Source organism: Aythya fuligula, chromosome Z, assembly GCF_009819795.1.
Source record: "Aythya fuligula isolate bAytFul2 chromosome Z, bAytFul2.pri, whole genome shotgun sequence".
Taxonomy (NCBI): domain Eukaryota; kingdom Metazoa; phylum Chordata; class Aves; order Anseriformes; family Anatidae; genus Aythya; species Aythya fuligula.
Genome location: NC_045593.1, coordinates 28,473,027 through 28,491,141, shown reverse-complemented (window position 1 = coordinate 28,491,141; position 18,115 = coordinate 28,473,027). Strand labels below are relative to the sequence as shown.

The following is an 18,115-nucleotide window of genomic DNA, read 5'->3' as shown; positions in this document are numbered from 1 at the left end:
GTGGTATTTGGCAAGTTGCTGATATCAAAAACATACCAGCATCAGGAGCAATAAACACATGCACTTAACACATCCTCAGCCAGTGATTTGATATTCAGCCCTACAAGCACACCCCTTCTGCTTTTTCTCCCCCAGGCTAACCGAAGGAATTGCTGCACATGGAACAGACCTGACGCTCTCCCAGCTTTACTCCAGCCAAAAACAACAATTTCTTACAGCATGAGGAACGCTGTTTTAAAGGTTCATGAACAACACCAGGCTGTTTCTACCACACTTTCCTGGTCCCAAGATCCAGCAGAGAGAGAGGTCGGTGCAGGAGTGCTGCCGCTGCAAGAGCTCCCCGCGGGGCTGATGCCACGGCCGGCCAGCAGCATCTCCTTAGCACGCCTACTGTGCAACTCGTGACAGTCATGATGTGTGCACAGGCACAAAGAAGGGCTTGTTTTCCTTAAAATTCCCCAGCTGAGAAGGTCCCTGGCAGCCACTAGTATTTTCGTGGATGTGACTGATCTCACACGTTGCTTAAGAACATGACAATGGTCACGAGCAGCAGCGGTGATGGGGTGAGAAACTGCAAGAACAAACACACAAGAGATAAAGACCGAGTGATAAATCACTGATGGGATCAGGAAGAGAGCAAGATAGCTCATACTACACACTGCTCAGCCCTTTTCTGCTTGAAAATGATAATAATAATAATAATAATAATAAAAAACAACCACGGAAGAACAGAGTTACGAAAAATGCATGAATTTCGTCAGCCCAGCAAAGTGAAGCTGACAAGACTGCAGCTTATCACAGCTACACCATTTTCATCACGTCCTGATTTCAGAGAGATTCACAGGGTCTTCTTGCAGGTGACTCTTACCTGGGGAAACTACCAATGGGCCATGCACATAAGAGAATCCAAGCAGACTACAGGTAAAGTACATGTGTGAAGAAAACATTTAGTCCCAATTTCCAAGCCAGAATAAGTCTTTGATTCATCTGAGAAAATAAGCTCTTCAAGAGCTTACCATAAAAAAAAAAAAAAAAAAAAGCAACTTAAAAGTTTAAGAGTTATTTCAATACCACATCATGAGGGAATGGAACTTAAAAGAAAATCTCTTCTTGTGTTGCTTTCTGTAAAATCTTAAGGCTAGTCAGGGATAAAGAGTGTTGTTTTAAAAGCAAATTTTTTATTGAGAAATGTAAAGGTTTTTTTTGTTTGTTTGTTTGTTTTTAAATGCTGTGAAGCAGCTTAATTCTAATCCCATTCATAAATCCACATTAAGTCTTCTGGCTCTTTTCAGGTGTCTTTGAATTAGAAACCAAAATGCAAATTTGCCTGCTCAAGAACTCTAACATTTTCCAAAGTGAACTTTTCTTTTTTTAAAAGAAACAGTTGCTCTTCAGCAAAACAATTCATGGACTAAAATTATGAGAAGTGACAGTTAACATGGAAACCTTCTCCCTGTTTTTTTTTGTTTTGTTTGTGGAAAATGAGATTATGAAGAGAATTTTAAGTTTAAAACATACATTTTTATTAACATCTTCATAGGGACAACTCATCTTTACTCAGCAAGCCAGTTTTTGGTTGCCAGTCTCTGCAAGAAAAGGTAACAGTGACAGATGAACAGAAAGCCAGAGAACACAGAGCAAGTTAGGAGGTATACTGAAAGACACAGGAGCTATGGAAACCCTACTTTAGGATAGCCATGAAGTCCCACCTTGGTGTACTTGTATGGTTTTCCATAGCGTCCATATGCAGTTTTGGACAATGTCCTCCACTTCGTTAGGATTTCTCCAGCTATACCGCGATCATCTTTTACTTCTGGTCTCTTGTGCACTTACACTGCAATGAGCAAAAAAGCTGAGCCTGGCCTGCAAAATTACTTCTGCTTCCTGTCCCTGTTTGCCCCAGAAACCCAATTACAAAGTTAACTCATGCTAATGGAGCCTGAAGGGATATGCACACACTCTCAGCTACATGACAAATCATGGTGAATAAACTGCCTGATTTTGACCTTTGTTTGGTGATCTAAAATGTACACAATGCATATCAAAGTTGTCTATCACAGAATACCAGATACAACTTGGTCTACCTGTGTGTAACTGGCATTAAAAGTCAGATTCAGATAGATGTATCATTATACATTACGGCATTCTGTTAAAAAAAAAAAAAGAACAACAACAAAAAGCAGGATCAACCCCAGCATCAGTTCCTACTCTGAAGAAAGTTTCAGCTAAATATCTTCTCTCAGCAGATATTTTGCTGTGTAAACTAAAGGCACATTCACTTCGAAGAAAGCAAGGCTTTGCTCCAGCAAGGCCCTCCAAAAGCCAGGCTTGCCGTGGGAAGCAGGCTGTTCCTTAGTATATCAACCACTGACATCACAAGTAGACACTGAAAAGAAGGAGTTGAAATAGAGTAGAACCTGTCTACTAGCATCTGGGTTACTAACAAAGCACTGGTGAGACAAAAAAAGACAAAAGCCCCACGGGCTTTAAATTCCCTTTGCCAAACTGCAAAACAGAAAAGACCTATCAACTCTTTTGTTCAGACTTTTCTGTCGGAAGCCTGGAAATCAGAGACACAAGTTTCACAATATTGTTTCATTAGTAATTATGCATGGGTCATGTCCCCTTACCTTTGTCTGATAATCAACATCTTGACTGTCCTTTGTTACTTTTTATATCCTAATTTTAAAACACTTAAAAGCCAAAAACAAGAGAAAGAAAGGCTGTAGTCTCAATACAAAGATTTTATTATTCTTTTTTCTTTCCAGTCACTGCACTTCTTGGCAAGTTCTCTGGCACAGTACTGAAGAACTGCAAAAAAACTCTGATGTATCTTTCTTTCTCTGTCCAAACCGGATTAGCTGGGAGTAACCCTTAGAGATCCTCTGCATTACCATATGCTGAGACAGGGATGAAAAGAGCAACATTTGCAGAAAGTTTACTATTGTCTGCAGTCCTTTGGGTTTTTTGACACAGCTGTTCCAAAGCAGCTCTGGAATGAGACCCCTCCTTTTCTCATTTAGCAGCTCATGAAGTGAATGAAAACACTGTGACAGAAGTCCTAACATACACAGCCATGTTTATGCACCTAAACAAACACATTCAACCTTTGACATGTCTCACTCCAGGAGAGACTCCCAACCGTTACATATAAAAAAGTCAGAATAACTCAGGAAATCACTATTTTAAACTATACTCTTCCATCTCTGCATGAATACGAAACACGAGGCAAAGGCATTTTCCAAATCCCACGGGCAGAGTAGGATGCTCCTGCTCACCACTTTCAGAGATGTTTGTCAATGGGACAGCTTTTAGAACAAGCCACGCTGGCTTCCACAGGCTCATGGGGGAATCCTAGTGTCAGGAATTAATGGACACAAAGTCATGGCTCACCTCTGTGCTGGAACTGGGTTGCTGCCCACCCCTTGATCTAGGTCTAACAGGTTTGTTTCCAGACACATCTGGTGCTCCCAAGCAGTTTTGTCCCACAGCCCATTAATATTAGTGCCTTCACAAAGAAGCTGGCAGCAGGAGGACAGGAGGAGACTTCGATCATCTCAGTGGGGCACAGGTTTGCAGCAGGCTGCAGCCCTGCAGGGAAAAGCAAGGAGGTGCAAGGATTCATAGCGATGGCAACAAGAGACACCGCTGCAGTTCCAGCACCATATCTGAAGTTCATGGTGCAAAACCACCTGGGTCAACCTGGGCAGCACCTTCCCCCCTAATAATTACACTGGAGATCTGGAAAGGGATCAGAAATGTGCCAAAATAATGAAAGTCTCAGAAAAGAAACTACTCTTGCTTTTAACGGATTGAGAAAGCACTATATGGAAGCAGCTAAGGAATTACATAAAATAAAGAAAGGCACATAAAAGGTAAATCAGAGCTTCTTATCTCAAGGATGAGATATGATCAAGCTATGCAATTGGGAGGCCAAAACAACAAAAGCATAAAAAAACATATTGACTACTTCCACTCCTGGTCGCATGTGCATGTGTGCGTACAGATCCATGCTACAGAAGTCATCATCACTGCAATCCATGAAGACTATCAGCATGGTGAGGCTGAGAGAAGGATTGTACAGGTAATAGTATTATCCAGAGCCATGCTTGGCAACCCTAAAGTCCTCAGGGAAAAACAAACAACAACAACTAGGGATTTAATGATAAGAGAAAAAAAATTCAATGTCTGCTAATTACAGACTGATACAAGTCATAAGGCAAGGGACAGATTAGTCCTCCCCAACCTTGTGTGTGCAAATACTACACATTTCTCAAAACCTCTGTTACAAAACTCCTCAGCACAGAGCAGCCTTACTGGGACTGGAGCCTTGCTGGAAAATTAACATCTTGGCTGTTATTTTCTCCCTGCAACCCACGTGAGCAGCCAGGGCTGCCACAGGCCCCTCCGCTGCCTCCCTATTGAAAGCAGCCAGGTGAAGGAGAGAAACCATCTGAGGAGAGGACACTTGCTTGAGCCATGGTGGACCATGGACTGAGAGAGCAGGACCGCAGAAGACACAGCAGCGGCAGCACAACCCACGCCAGCCAGCGTGCTGTAGCCTCACAACCCTGCATGGGCTTCCCTCCGGGCATGGAAGAAGGCAGGCCTTAAAGAAAACCACAGATACTTGGCAACCTCCACCAACAGAGCTCAGGGCATTTACAGATGGGAAGGGCACCCTCTACTTCCATGGCAAGTGCCAAAGTTTCATAAGGCATGGGCTAAGAAGGCTGCCAAACCATGGCAGGCCAGCAAGCCATCTGGTCTGTCACTTGAGAGGTGCACTGAACGCAGGCCCAAGCTGCACAGAGGTGTCCTTGCTGTCCTTCCCCCGGGTGGCCCATGTCTACCAGCTGGCCCTGAAGCAGCTCCAGCTCCCATTCGTTTGTAATTCAACCAGCCACCACCCTTCAACAGACCACTTTCCTCAGGAGGCCTTGTTTTAGGGAAGTGTTGCAGCCTCCAGCACACCAGGGTTGGATGAGATACCAGGGTCTAGTGGTGGCTCCTGTGTGCAGTAGGAAGCCTGTGAAAACGTTTTCAAGATCAGTACTTTGGTTAACAAAAAGACCAGACTTGTTTGACAGATTTGCTTAGCTACATTTAAGTTTCAACTGTTCATGCCTGACGCCTCTGCCTTCAGTATACTAACTTGTCTGAAGAATTAAAGGGATGTTTGAAACGCAACCTTATGACTCATGGTTAATTGTCAGGTGTCCTTCTCCAGTACAGTTCTAATTAGAAATCACAAACATTTCTGAGAGCAGAAAGAGACTAAAAATTGATATAAGCTGCCAAGGGAAGCCTGTGGCAGCATTTTAAGTCTAGCAAGGTGCCTTCTTTAACTTATGCTTTAGCTAAACTACTTGTTGAGTTTCATACATGGGTAACAGCCTAGGGCCTGTGACAGCCTGGAAGTGAGGACAGACTGAAAGAGCATCTGATCTGAGTGACAGCAGTCCTTGCATTACTAGCAAAGCTCAGAAAGCATTTTCAGTACCAACAGTTGACACCTGAAAAGTCATTTCCTGTTTTCCTCATCAATGGAAAAGTACAGTTTAATGGTGAAGAAATGACTATCACCGTACACATCTTTCTGCTATCTTGCAGAGGTTGCCAGGGAAAATTTTGTAAGAATAACATGATTATGCCTTAAACCAGTCTTCAGATTTAACTTCCAGTCTCAACATAGCTGTCATGATTGCAGACAGCTTTCCTGAGTAAAATACATGTAGGAAGCAAGTGAGATAGAAATGAGAGTATAATTCACAGTACAACATGGCTAGGAGTAACCTTCACAAAATATATAACTGCAAGAAATAATCAACTACCCTGTTCCTGACTTGTACTATTATTTCTCTTTGGGCCCCAGCCGTCTACATACAGACAGCTTGCACATTATTTCACCTCAACAGGCAGCATCTATAATGGTAGTAAGAGATAACCGTGGAGTATCAAAGTTGACAAGCCTAAGTGGTTTCCGTGATTTCTCCATGAGATGCCTAAATGCTTTTTAGAGCACTGCCAATTATTCAACCGCAAAAACAGATACTTTTAAGATACTTAAGATGAATCATTTCCCACTAGAACCAAACACATTAAGTTTGATCATAAATCTGAATCTCTAGTCAAGACAAACTTATGTATCTTTTGTAAGTAATTAAATAAGATTTGTATATAAGAAGTCAGAATAAAATTCAAACAAAAATGTTTTAAGTAAATCCAGTAAAAAAATAAAGTTAGAATTTTATTCACACAAAAAGTTAGAAAGTTATTCACAAACTACATATACTGCATTGTCAGAAAGTTAGGTGGAATCAAAACTTTTTGCAAGTTGTTGGTTGTTCACTTTGTGTTGTGATTCCAAGCGAACTCCTCATCATTATGACACAACCTACCTATTAGCTTAACACTTGTCATCTTGCCACAATGCACAAAAATCTAGAAAAAAAAAATCATGCTTGCACATGTACGTACACATGAGCTTTCAAGCCACCTTGGGAGTTCTGCATTTCTTCCCTTTCTAAGGCACACAGGCAAGTTTGGATGGATCAGACAGTACAAGCAGCGACGCCTGAAACTCCCACCATGCCCCATTAGCCAATTCCATTAGCTAAATGACTAGGAAAAACCTCCTTTTCCATGACCTACCACTACAATAGGTGCTGACACCACAAGAAAATTTGCAACTGTCCTCAATTAACAACTAATGCTTTGGTAACTAAAAGCAGGATCAGCTGCCTATTTCTGACAGCTCTGTATCATTTACAAAAGAGACTCTTCATTTAGAAGTTTTCATTTCACTTTCAGCATCTATTATTTAGATGCACAGGGCACTGCAGAAAACAAGACCATAAGCAGTACCAGAAGCTTACAAGCCCAAGAAAACTGCCTAAAAGGCAAACATATACAAGGGGGAATGATTGAAAAGACTCGTCTCATACAGAAGCCATTCATGGTATGAGAAATACATCCATTGCCAGTTCTGCCCATGGTATGGAAGTAGTGTTTAGAAACCTGCTCAAGCAGCACCTAAAAACTCCACCTTCAGTTTCCAATTGAGGGCCAAGTTTTGTCCTCAATTTCCCCAGTGCAATTTTAAACTAAGACTTAATCTCTAAAGGATGCAGGTTTGTGCAAGTTTAAAACCTGAGGCACTGGGGACTCCTCTACAGGCTGGAGTGCTACAGAAGTTGTCAACAAATTAGCCAGAGCAGTCATCAGTAATTTATTTAATGGCAGTATCATGTTTGCCACCAGACAACCATCCACACTAATTGATGAGTTTTCCTCTGGCTGGGACTCAGGCAATAGACAGAAAAATCTCACTGTGACATCACATAAGAGTTCAGAGTAACATCAAACACCACCAACAAGCACATGATGGGTTAATCACAGATTTAGATCAGCAGTAGTGTCTGTAGCCACCTACACCTCTGCCCAGCCTGGTGTTATACTGCTGCTGAATGCTGTCCTGTCAGAGAGAGCCATGTTTTCCCACATGCACCTACACCCCACGGGATGCTCACACTATGAACTCACACAGCCAGTCCCCCCAGGTCCCACACAACAGAGGTACAACCTCTGACTCAAAATTGCTGGAGGAACAACACAAGTTCCTGTGCCGCAAGACACCTTCTGCTGAGGAAGCATTCTGGGGATCTGATCCCATTTTACCTAGCCACTAACACGAGCCAGATGTTCCCAGCTGGAGGAGAGACAAGACTTCATAGATGCAACTGGCTGGCTTGGTCCCAACCAGGAGCTGTGACCCACATGCACCACTTCCCTCAGGAACCGGACTCCTGAAGACCCCAGCAGTAATTCCAAGGGCTTGAAAATCCACTGAAAGTCAGGGCTTTCTTTCTACCTTGGGTGCCTATTCTAGGATTCAACCCTTCTAAAACGTGCATTAAACCAATCAGCCGCCTTCCACCTCTCACATATTTTACTTTCTTCACAACATGCACACACAACCTTTAATCAGAGCCAGCCACCCCATCAGAAAGAGTGAAGTAAAAGGGCAAGACATCTGATATTTTCAATCAGCAAATTGTCGTGGCCACCTTTCTTGGCTAGCCAAGATTCAAGGTTGTCAACTAAGCTACAGAATTGCCAGAAGGGCTATGCTGTTAATTAAATGTTTTAGAGCTTTGATTTTACGAAAAGCACACCACGACTGACCTTAACATCAGAACAAGAAAGCTAAACATAGCTTGGTCTTAAGTAAAACCCAGGGCCAGTCAAAAGAAAGTCATTTGCAGTACCGAGGCTTACAATTATGCCTGAATAAGTTTTTAAACACAATCATACATCGACTTATAGGGCCTTTTCACGTTCTTTGTTTCAGAAAGAATAAAACAGTTTTCAGAAACACCATGACGTCTTTAAGTGCTTTTCGAGATCTAAGCACAGCAGCCAAAGTTAATGCACGTTCATAAACTGGGCACTAAAACCCAAAGCTTCCCACCTCCACCGCCCCAAAAGAAAAATCGCTACTTTTAAGTGCTGGCTCACAGGTCAGACGGTATCGAAGGCAGTCCATTTAACCGAAGCACAGCTCCCTTTGTGGATGCCACCCGCTCCCCACGCCGACACCCAGCCTCGCTCCCCCCTTACACAGGTGCCTCCCCATCTCCCCTCTCTTCGGCCCCGAGACGTGCACACGGGACAGGTTCAGTTCCCGAAACAAGCAGCAGAAACCTGCCTCCGGCGTGCTGTGGGCTCTCGGGGGGGGCGCCGTGGGACAGGGGTACCGGCAAGGCGTGCGGCTCGGCAGTGCTCCGTGCCCCGCCACCGCAGCGCCGGCTTTCCCCTGCAGCACGGTGGCAAAATAAATACAACAATTAAATAAACAAAAAGACGTAAAAAAAAAAAAAAAAAAAAGTTCGCATACCGCCGCCCGCCCCGCGGGAAGCTCCGGGCGGGGGACCCGCACCCGACGGCGGGGACCCCCGCGGGTCCCCTCCCGCTCCGTCCCCTCCGGGGGGACTCCGCTTCCCTCGCCCCCCTCCCACCGCTCACCCGCGGTCTGGGCGCCCCGCCGGGGCCCCGCGGCGGGGGCGAGCATCCCGCACGCCGCTCCGCCGGCCGCTTTGTACCGCCGGCCGCCCGCACTGCGGCTGCGCGATGCCCAAAACCGACGGCGGTCCCCGCTCTCGCCCCCCGACGGCGCCGGCCGCGCAGCGACCCCTCCGAGTCCCGGCTGAACTCTCCTCCCCCGGACCGGCCGAGGGTGGGACTTGGTGGGGCGGGGGCGGTGGGATGAGGTGGGATGAGATGGGATGCAGTGGAAAGCACTGGGATGTGATGGGATGCCGTGGGATGTGGTGGGATGTCGTGGGATATGATGAGATGCAGTGAGATGAGATGGGACGCCATGGGATGCAGTGGGATGCGATGGGATGGAGCGGGATGCCATGGGATGCATGCTGGATCACCCAGTCACTGAGATGCAGGAGCTCCATGCCAGGGAGAGAGTGGTTACTGTTGAGGAAAATGCAGCAATCTTGGGAAAACCCCACAAAGATTCGGGGTTAACCTGGGAGAAGCCCTCCCCATGCTCTGGGTGGAGGGACTGACCCTAAACCCTTCAGGAGGGTTTGGACCAGCCCCAGTGCCGGGACAGGGCTGTGGGCAAAATGAGTTTTTCGGCCTCAGAGCCTGGGCAGGAGGCACCTGCCCACTGCCAGCCCCTCTGTTAGACAGGGGCTTCAGCCAGGAGCTCAAGAGGAGAGCAAAATATGCATCAGCTCCTCTACACTGCTTTGGAAATCTCAGCTCAGGAGCAGTGTTATTAAGCTGCTGCCTTGATCTTTACTGGCCTGAACAGGCTGGCTCTGAAGCCCTTGAAGCTATGAAAGGGCACAGCGGTCCCTGTTATGTGAGTCCCGAGTTTTTGGCTTAACTGCTTGAATATTCAATGTGAATTGATGCATGGTTTCTTTCACTCTTCCCACAATTAACCCAGGTGCTATCCTCATTGCCCCAGGCTCCCAGGTCCCTGGGAGCAAATGCTTTGGAGGCTTTGTGGTGATGCCACACAGCTTGGCACACCTCTTTTCCTGGTCTGCCCTGCACTACGGTGTCAAACGCTGGCAACTTCTCTTGCTCCCTTCTCATTTCTTTCTTTCTATGCCACTCCTCTGCTTTCCTTCTGCCTTTTTGCTGTGTGATTTTCCTTAAAACATGAATATTTCTAGATTTTTTTTTCAGATATAACACCTGAAACTCATGAATGCTGAACAGCATGGATTGCTTCAAGAATATTGATTCCAGAATATAGCAAGGAAGACATTAAGAAAATTTAAAATTTTCTGGTTTTCCCAGTGGACCACACCCAAGTAGCATTAGGCAAGAAATTACAGGGTTTTTTTGTCCTATAAAAGGCTAGCAGGCTCAGTGATATTTCCATCTAAATAATTTCCAGTAGTTCTTCTGAAATACCCAAAGCCATTAAAACATTTTAGAGATTAAAATGCACTGAGTATTTTTGTAAGCAAAGCTGTTATGATGGTGGTATAAACTATCTCTTAAACCACTAATATTTACTTAAAAAAAAAAAAAAAAAAAAAAAAAAAAAAAAAGACACTTTAGTATATTTTAGTTCAACAGCACATATTTTTAGAAATATTTGCAGCCCAAGTCCGTGACCAGGCCCTGCAGCACATTAAGCCACTAATAATTATGACTGTGCTAAGTCTCTATGAAAAGGCAATTGTTTATAGCTGAGCTACCAACTCTAGAAAAAAATGGGGGGCTGATGAAAGAAATAGTTGAGACAACAGAGAGTACCACTTACCATCAGATATAACAACAACCAGAAGGAAAGCACACTCAGGCCAGCAAACAGCTCCTTAGCATCAGCTCATTCATCCAAATAGTTGGGTCAGGACCGTGTTGTACCAGAAACTGTACAAACACGGAGTGAAAGCACTCCAGGCCGCAGCAATGAACAGAGCAAGCAGATAGGGCTCTTTCTACTCCTCCCACTTAATCCTTTCTTTCAGGAGTTGCCAGCTCTTGACAGTTTACACAAGTGAAATTAAATAAAGAAGTCAATTGTTGGTTACCTGCGAAAATGTGGCCGGAAAAGACTCTTATTATGGCCACGCAGTAGATGGTACTTTTCTCTTGGACATTGCAGCTGAAACCAACAGGCCTTAGGTCACCCTTCAGCAAACAGGGGTGAACTTGGGGGTCAGCCAGGTGAGGAAGAAGGGGGATACAAGGGAGCAGAAAGAGAGGAGGGCCAGTGAGCGTCTTCATGCTCGGCTCCATCCTCACTGGCCTCCCGGGCACATGCACATGGGGGAGGTTGGGAAGCGAGGTGGCAGACACTCCCCAAACTCCCTGGAGGGAAAAAACAGCTCTAGTCTAAAGGAAAGCTGGCAGAGTCTAAGGGAGGGAAGGGGTTGAGGGTGCCAGCATGTTCCTCGCCCACTGCAGGTGGGCACATTTAGTGGAGGAGCAGGGAGCAGCTCCCTGGCGTGCACTGCAGGTAGGAAGGGTGGATATACCCCTAACTTTCAGCAGACAAAACCAACCCACTCACCCCCTAAACCAACAGGAACAACAACAACCAAAACACAATCCCACCTATTTTCCTTAAACCAAACCAAACCAACAAAACAGGTGCCACGTATTGGTGAGCAAGGTGGCCAAGAAAATCACAAGAGGCATGTTCTGGGGTTGAAGAAGTAAATTAAGGTAATTACTCCAAGAAAGTGTTCACATTGCAATTCTCATGATCAAGATCTGGCCCAGATAAATATTGTGTATGCTTTGACACACTTGTCTGTGAGCTATTACTTATACTGTGAGTGCAAGTGGCCTAGTAGCTATATCAGAGGCAGGCTGCACCAGCCCTGCTCCCATTTGCAGCCCAAGTCCTGTTTCAAAGTGCAGAAAGGATACCACAGATATCCCAGAGGAGTCACCTTAGGGCTTCCTCTAACAGGCATGGGAATCTGTGCCTCCACAGCAAGCAGCTCCTCAGCAGGACAGTGGATGGAAAAGGCTGATGCTCACTGATGTTTTGCACAGTGCCCCTCCACCACCTCCCTGCAGCACCCCAAAATCTGAGATGCAAAAATCTACAGCTGCTGCCAGGGCTCTGCAATGCTCACAGCTCCAGGGAGGCCCCTGAGGCCACAAAAAACTTCACCTGGTCTGTTGCTGTAAGTGGAAACAGCCCTGCCTCCTGAGCAAAACAATCCCATTAAAATTTCACAAACAGAATAATCTTGGTTCTGCCAAAACAAATCAAAAAATTGAAACTTTCTTTCCATGGAAAAATCCAATGCTTCCCTATGCCTGATTTTGCCCAGCCTAGAAATATCACCAACACCAAACACACACACATAGACACACAAAGAAAAGTCTCCTTACCAAAAGGAAGCTCTGGCTCGTGGCAAGCAGCGGTCACAGCATAGGTCTAGGCCACATCAGGACCCTAGTTCAGCCCTGCCTTAGTCTTCCTCGGGTACTGCAGATGGGGTGGGATGGGGATGCACTGCAGGTAAGCACCTCCTGCAGAGCCCTGGGGTGCACCGCTGCTGGTGTGTGAAGGACACTTTGAAGTGTTGATCACTGCCCAGCAGCTGCTGCTGCCAAAGCTGAGTACCAGCTTAGGGAATTAAGCAGAAGTGCATCTTAAAAGCACTGCTTCCTTTCTGCCCTGCGAACCCTCCTGCAGAGCAGGGGCCACACGCTGTGCTGGTGTGGATGACCCCACTCAGTGGCCACAGCAGCTGGGAACATTACACATCCCAGGACTTAGATTAACCCTCTGTTAGCAAGCCTGTAAAAACCCAACTCTTTTTTTTTTTTTTTTTTTTTTTTTTCCTCTGTGCATCTGCTGTCCTGACTCACTTTTTAGGGAAGCAGCAGATTCGGGAGGTGTACAGGCCCTCTGTCACTGCTCTCAGTCCAGTACTGCGCTAACAGATTACACTGCATGGCTTGTTCCCTAACGCCGTCTGCAAAGGAGGGAAGCTACACAAACACAAAAGGAGGCAGGCTGTTTTCTCTGCCCTGGCTCAGGGCTCACATCTGTGGCAGCCTGGAAATAGTACCATGTGCTCGTCTGTCAGTCCAAAGTGAGATGAAGCGATGCAATGTGCGGCTGAGTTCCTATCGCCTGAGTTTTCAGCCCTGGAGGGTGCATGTTGCCATTTGTCACACATTGTCTCGGATCCCACCATAATGCCTGTGGACATTTGAGGCTCAGCAATTTTCTTGATTTGTGCATGAATGCACAGGAATGCAACTCCAGAAATCATTTACCAGATGAAATGTAGCACTTGCCTTCCCCCTTATCTTTAAAGGAGCATTGCCAGAATACTATACTCCCCAAGCTTTGACCGGGTCGAATAAAATGGGAGAAAAGTCACCATAATTTTGCCTTCCAGATTTAATCTACCTTTTATCACTGAAATGTCTCAAAGGATGATTGCTTTATTTCCAGAGCTACCAGACTTTTATTTTACTTTTGAGCTGGGTGAAAATGTTATTGCACTTTCAGTTGAACCAGCAGCATTATGCAGTTTTTGTTACCCAACTCAGCCTCCACAAAGAGCTTTACTTGGACTTGACATCTGCCATGAGTCATCTGACAGATAGAGCGGGCACATAGTAATTTCTGTAATGGGTACCTGCATAGAGCAAGCTGGGTCTAGAGCTACCTTAGGGAAACATGCTACAACCTAACATTGCCACCAAAGGTCTGTTAGGACAAACATGATGGGGGAGATGAGTGGGTCCACACGCCAACTCAGGAGCAGGAGGGTTGGGCTGGAGAAGTTCACAGGACACCTGTTTCTTCTGCCAAGGCAGGCAAAAAACTTTTCACAGCACCCCAATAGCAAACTAGAGACCAATAGTGAAGGAGAAAAGGAATAATCATACTGTGCCATAAGAGGAAAACAAGAGAGAAAAAAACACTTCAGCAATTTCTTGCTGGAGCCAAGATGTTTGTTGAGTGATATCCCAAAGTTAGACTCAAGTCAGAGTGATCCTAAATCTGCGCGTGTTCCCCCCAGGGAACGGCAGGGTCAGGAAATTAATGATCCAAGCATTCTTTTACCTAATGGAGGAGTTCCTGCCTTCCTTGGAGCTGATACTCATTGCTGACTTTGGCTCTGCAGCAAGAGATAGGACCTGAGGGACACTTTGAATGATCCCTGCATTTTACATGCATTCAGAATTTTCTTTCTGTCTTTGTACACTATGAATTCTCGAATTAAAATGTGCTCTGTTCAAGATTTGGACTAGTATGGACTGTTCTAAGGCACAGACAGATCTATTTGCTTTGTACAAATGATGACTTAATTTCAGCTATGGTTTTCATGAAATTCATTAGCCAATTGTTCTCTTAGGAGGACAGCTTTCTCAAGATGGACGATTTCTCAATCTTCATCCTAGTTTCACAATGTCATTTTAACTTAGCAGAATGGCACTATTCTTTCTTTCTTTCTTTCTTTCTTTCTTTCTTTCTTTCTTTCTTTCTTTCTTTCTTTCTTTCTTTCTTTCTTTCTTTCTTTCCTTCCTTCCTTCCTTCCTTCCTTCCTTCCTTCCTTCCTTCCTTCCTTCCTTCCTTCCTTCCTTCCTTCTTTCTTTCTTTCCTTCCTTCTTTCCTTCCTTCTTTCTTTCCTTCTTTCTTTCCTTCTTTCTTTCTTTCTTTCTTTCTTTCTTTCTTTCTTTCTTTCTTTCTTTCTTTCTTTCTTTCTTTCTTTCTTTCTTTCTTTCTTTCTTTCTTTCTTTCTTTCTTTCTTTCTTTCTCTCTCTCTCTCTCTCTCTCTTTCCTTCCTTCCTTCCTTCCTTCCTTCCTTCCTTCCTTCCTTCCTTCCTTCCTTCCTTCCTTCCTTCCTTCCTTCCTTCCTTCCTTCCTTCCTTCCTTCCTTCCTCTCTCCCCCTCTCCCTCTCTCTCCCTTTCTCTCTCTCTCTTTCTGTCTTTCTTCTCCTTCTTTCTTCTCCTTCCTTCTTCTCTTTCTTTTTCTCTTTCTTGTCTATTTTTTTTCCTTTTCCCACTAAGCTGAATAAAAGAGCAAGTTCTTTATTCCTGTTTTGCAAACAACTTTGTGAAGCTGCTTTGGCAGAGACTGAGGGAAGTTTTAGCTGCTCTTCAAATGTATGCTCAGCTGATTAACTGGTGATTTATAGCACAGGAGCTGGGTGTGTGTTCTCCCTCGTAACTCAGAGATTCTTGGTCCTGCAGCATCTGATTCTGGCTGCTGCACGGGTAAGAAACAGTACGAGCTGAACCACATGCCAGGTCTAATAAAGCTATATTTATGTTTTGAGAAACTTGTGACCACCAGTGGAAATCTTCAGCCTTTGGATGTACCTCCTGACAACAAAACCTGGCACAGACAGTGAGTACAGATTCCTCTGTAAACAAAACTGGCCTATTGCTTCATTTTTGCCAGGCTGAGGCTTAATTTGGGATGTGGTAGTTATTGTACACACACAGATACCCTCTTACTGTGGTCAGACCATTCAGGAACAGATGCAGAGTCCCTGATTTCAATGTACAGTGTGCTATTCCCATCTCTGCAGACAGTGATTGCACCTCAGTGTTTCTAACCACGCCACGGGCAGCCCAATTAGATGAGTTGTTTTTACTGATACAGAGCACTGCTAGGGATTCGCAAATAAGACAGTCCTTAAAGCATTTCTTGGTTTGTTGCTTTTCCTGCAGACAAGGCTGTGACAGCTCTGTTTCACTGAGTAAGGGCAGTCTCTCAGTCCTGTTTCATGTATTCACTAATGATCTGGGTGATGAAGCAGAGTGTACCTTCAGCAAGTCTGCAGATGACACAAAGCTGGAAGGACTGGCCGATAGGTCGGTAACTCCACAGTAATTCCAGTGCCCTTGGAAGCAGTGCTCCTGCTGCCAAGATGACTAGCAGTATCCTCGTCTGCATTAAACAAAGTATTGCCTGCAGGTCAAGGGAGGTGATTTTTCCCCTCAGCAATGGTGAGGTTGCACTTTCAGTGCTGTATCCAGTGCTGGGCACACTGTAAAAGAGACCTGGACATACTGGAGAGAATGTGGCAAAGGGATACTAAGATGATGGAGGGACTGACGGGAGCACCTCTCCTGTGAGGAAGGCTGAGAGAGCTGGGACTGGCCAGCCTAGGGAAGAGAAGGCTCAAGGGATCTCAATGTCTGTAAGTACCCAAGAAGGGTGCAAAAAAAAAGAGAGACAGGTTCTTTCCAGTGGTTCCCAGTGATGGGACAAGGCAACGTGTGCAGACTGGCACACAGGAGGTTCCCCCTGGACACACTTCTGTGCTGTGTGGGTGATGGAGCACTGGCACAGGCTGCCCAGGGGCTGTGGAATCTCCTCCATGGGGATCTTCAAAAGGCACATGGGCCTGGGCACCCTGCACTGAGTGTCCCTGCTTGGGCAGAGACTTGGACTAGATGTCCCCCAGAGGTTCCTGCCAGCCCCAGCTGCCCTGCCATTCTGTGATCCCACCCTCCTTCTAGCACTGGCATTCAGCAGCCCCTTGGTAGCACATGCTGGCATGTCTCAGCTCTCCTATGTAGTTTCCTCAGTGCTCTCCTGCACAGCTGTGAACCACAACACCTTAGCAGCTTCACAGCAGCTCCTTCTGACACCTGACTGTCCTTCTCAGCCCATGTGTGTGTTGAGGTGTCTTGGTACATGGCAAAAACTAGAACAGCATCACGGAGGGCGGAGATGGGAAATATTTAAAAACAAGCTGCTGAAGTTAAACATGGGATTAAACAAGCACAAATACCATGTCCTGAATGCTTTCCTTTAGTGGGCTGTGGGAGCGATCAGCAGGGAAGGAAGGCATAGCTGACCTTTCTAGGAAAATGGCCTCCTCCTGTGAAATGTTCTGCCTGCCAGCTGGGGCCAGAGGGTCAGTGCCCCTCTGAGGGTGCCTGGGTTGCCAGCACGACCCCAGTGGGTGCACTTGGGTAAAGCCCCCATCAGCTAGTAAGAGAGATCAGCAGTGAATCTAAACTAAAGGGAATGTCAGGGCTTTCTGCCTTTGCCCTCTCTTTCCTCAGACTGTTCTGTGAACTGGTATGTGTGCAAAGAGCAGTGCAAGCTGGAAATACAGATACAGATTTCCCAGCCCCTCATGAGGACAAGATTGGTGAGAAGCAGGAAAGCAGCAAAGCATGAGCCTGGTGCTCCCTTTTCAACCAGCAGCACTCCATGAAAGGAGTGCAATGCAATGCAGCCATGTTCTTGCTTCCTTATCTGGCGCTCGATGGCGAGGGCAGCAGCACACCACGCTATGTACGTGCTTGGAAATGCTGACAGCAAATCCTCTGCTTTGAACTTTTAATGGCATGAAGTCACCTTGGCCAGATTCCTGTCTCTGATGGGAGCTAAAAGCAGATGCCTAGGAGACAGGACAAAAACATAGCAAGTATAGGAAAATACTTCTGTCACTGTACACATCCATCTCCTGGAACACTGCAGTGCAAAGACTTCCTAAGCTGGGTTTCGCCTTCAACACTGGGTTTAACTGATTTCACTGTACCTTCCTTCTGTAGATCGGTAGAACTACCTATTGAGTCTATTTATATTTCTGAAATACAGACTCTCTTGGGGCAAGGAGTTCCAAATCTAGTTCAAGTTCCTATTCTGGTGTAGAAAAGGTCTCCCTCTGTTTGCCCTAAACTTGCTACCCTATCATTATCACTCTCGTGCCATGTGTATAAGGCAGCCCTTGTTCACCTTCTCTGTGCAATTCATGATGCACACCAGCAACATCTCCCCGAATACCCATGTTTCCAGGGTGACTCATTTTCACCCGCGGCGTCCCTTGTGTGCACAGGCCATGCAGACGGCGGTCACTCTTCACAACCATTGCTGCAGGAGGTGTGTGGAGCTGTGATGCTGCTGCCCAGCTGCCTGGATCCTGCACTGCATGCACAGTTCAGGAACCTGCTCTGAACCCTCCAAGGAAAGCACCGGGTGCCTTTTGTTTGCTGCTTTTTTAGTCTTCCAGGTCTTGTGGGAAACTAGAAAAAGCCAGGCAATCAGTAAAAAATATACACCACCACCAGCACCAAGAAAATCCAACAGTAAAAAAAAAAAACACCAAACCAAACCAAAAAGAA

The 18,115-nt window shown here is 45.7% G+C and overlaps 1 protein-coding gene across 1 annotated transcript in view; it reads right to left on the bottom strand.

The window, feature by feature from the left end:
- KANK1 (KN motif and ankyrin repeat domains 1) overlaps positions 1-9,062 on the bottom strand; it is a 127,301-nt gene extending 118,239 nt beyond the window's left edge. Inside the window, exon 1 of the mRNA XM_032205876.1 lies at positions 9,028-9,062. The gene's annotated coding sequence lies outside the window, so the exon portion shown is untranslated. The remainder of the gene's footprint in view (positions 1-9,027) is intronic.
- Between the last annotated feature and the right edge of the window lie 9,053 nt (positions 9,063-18,115).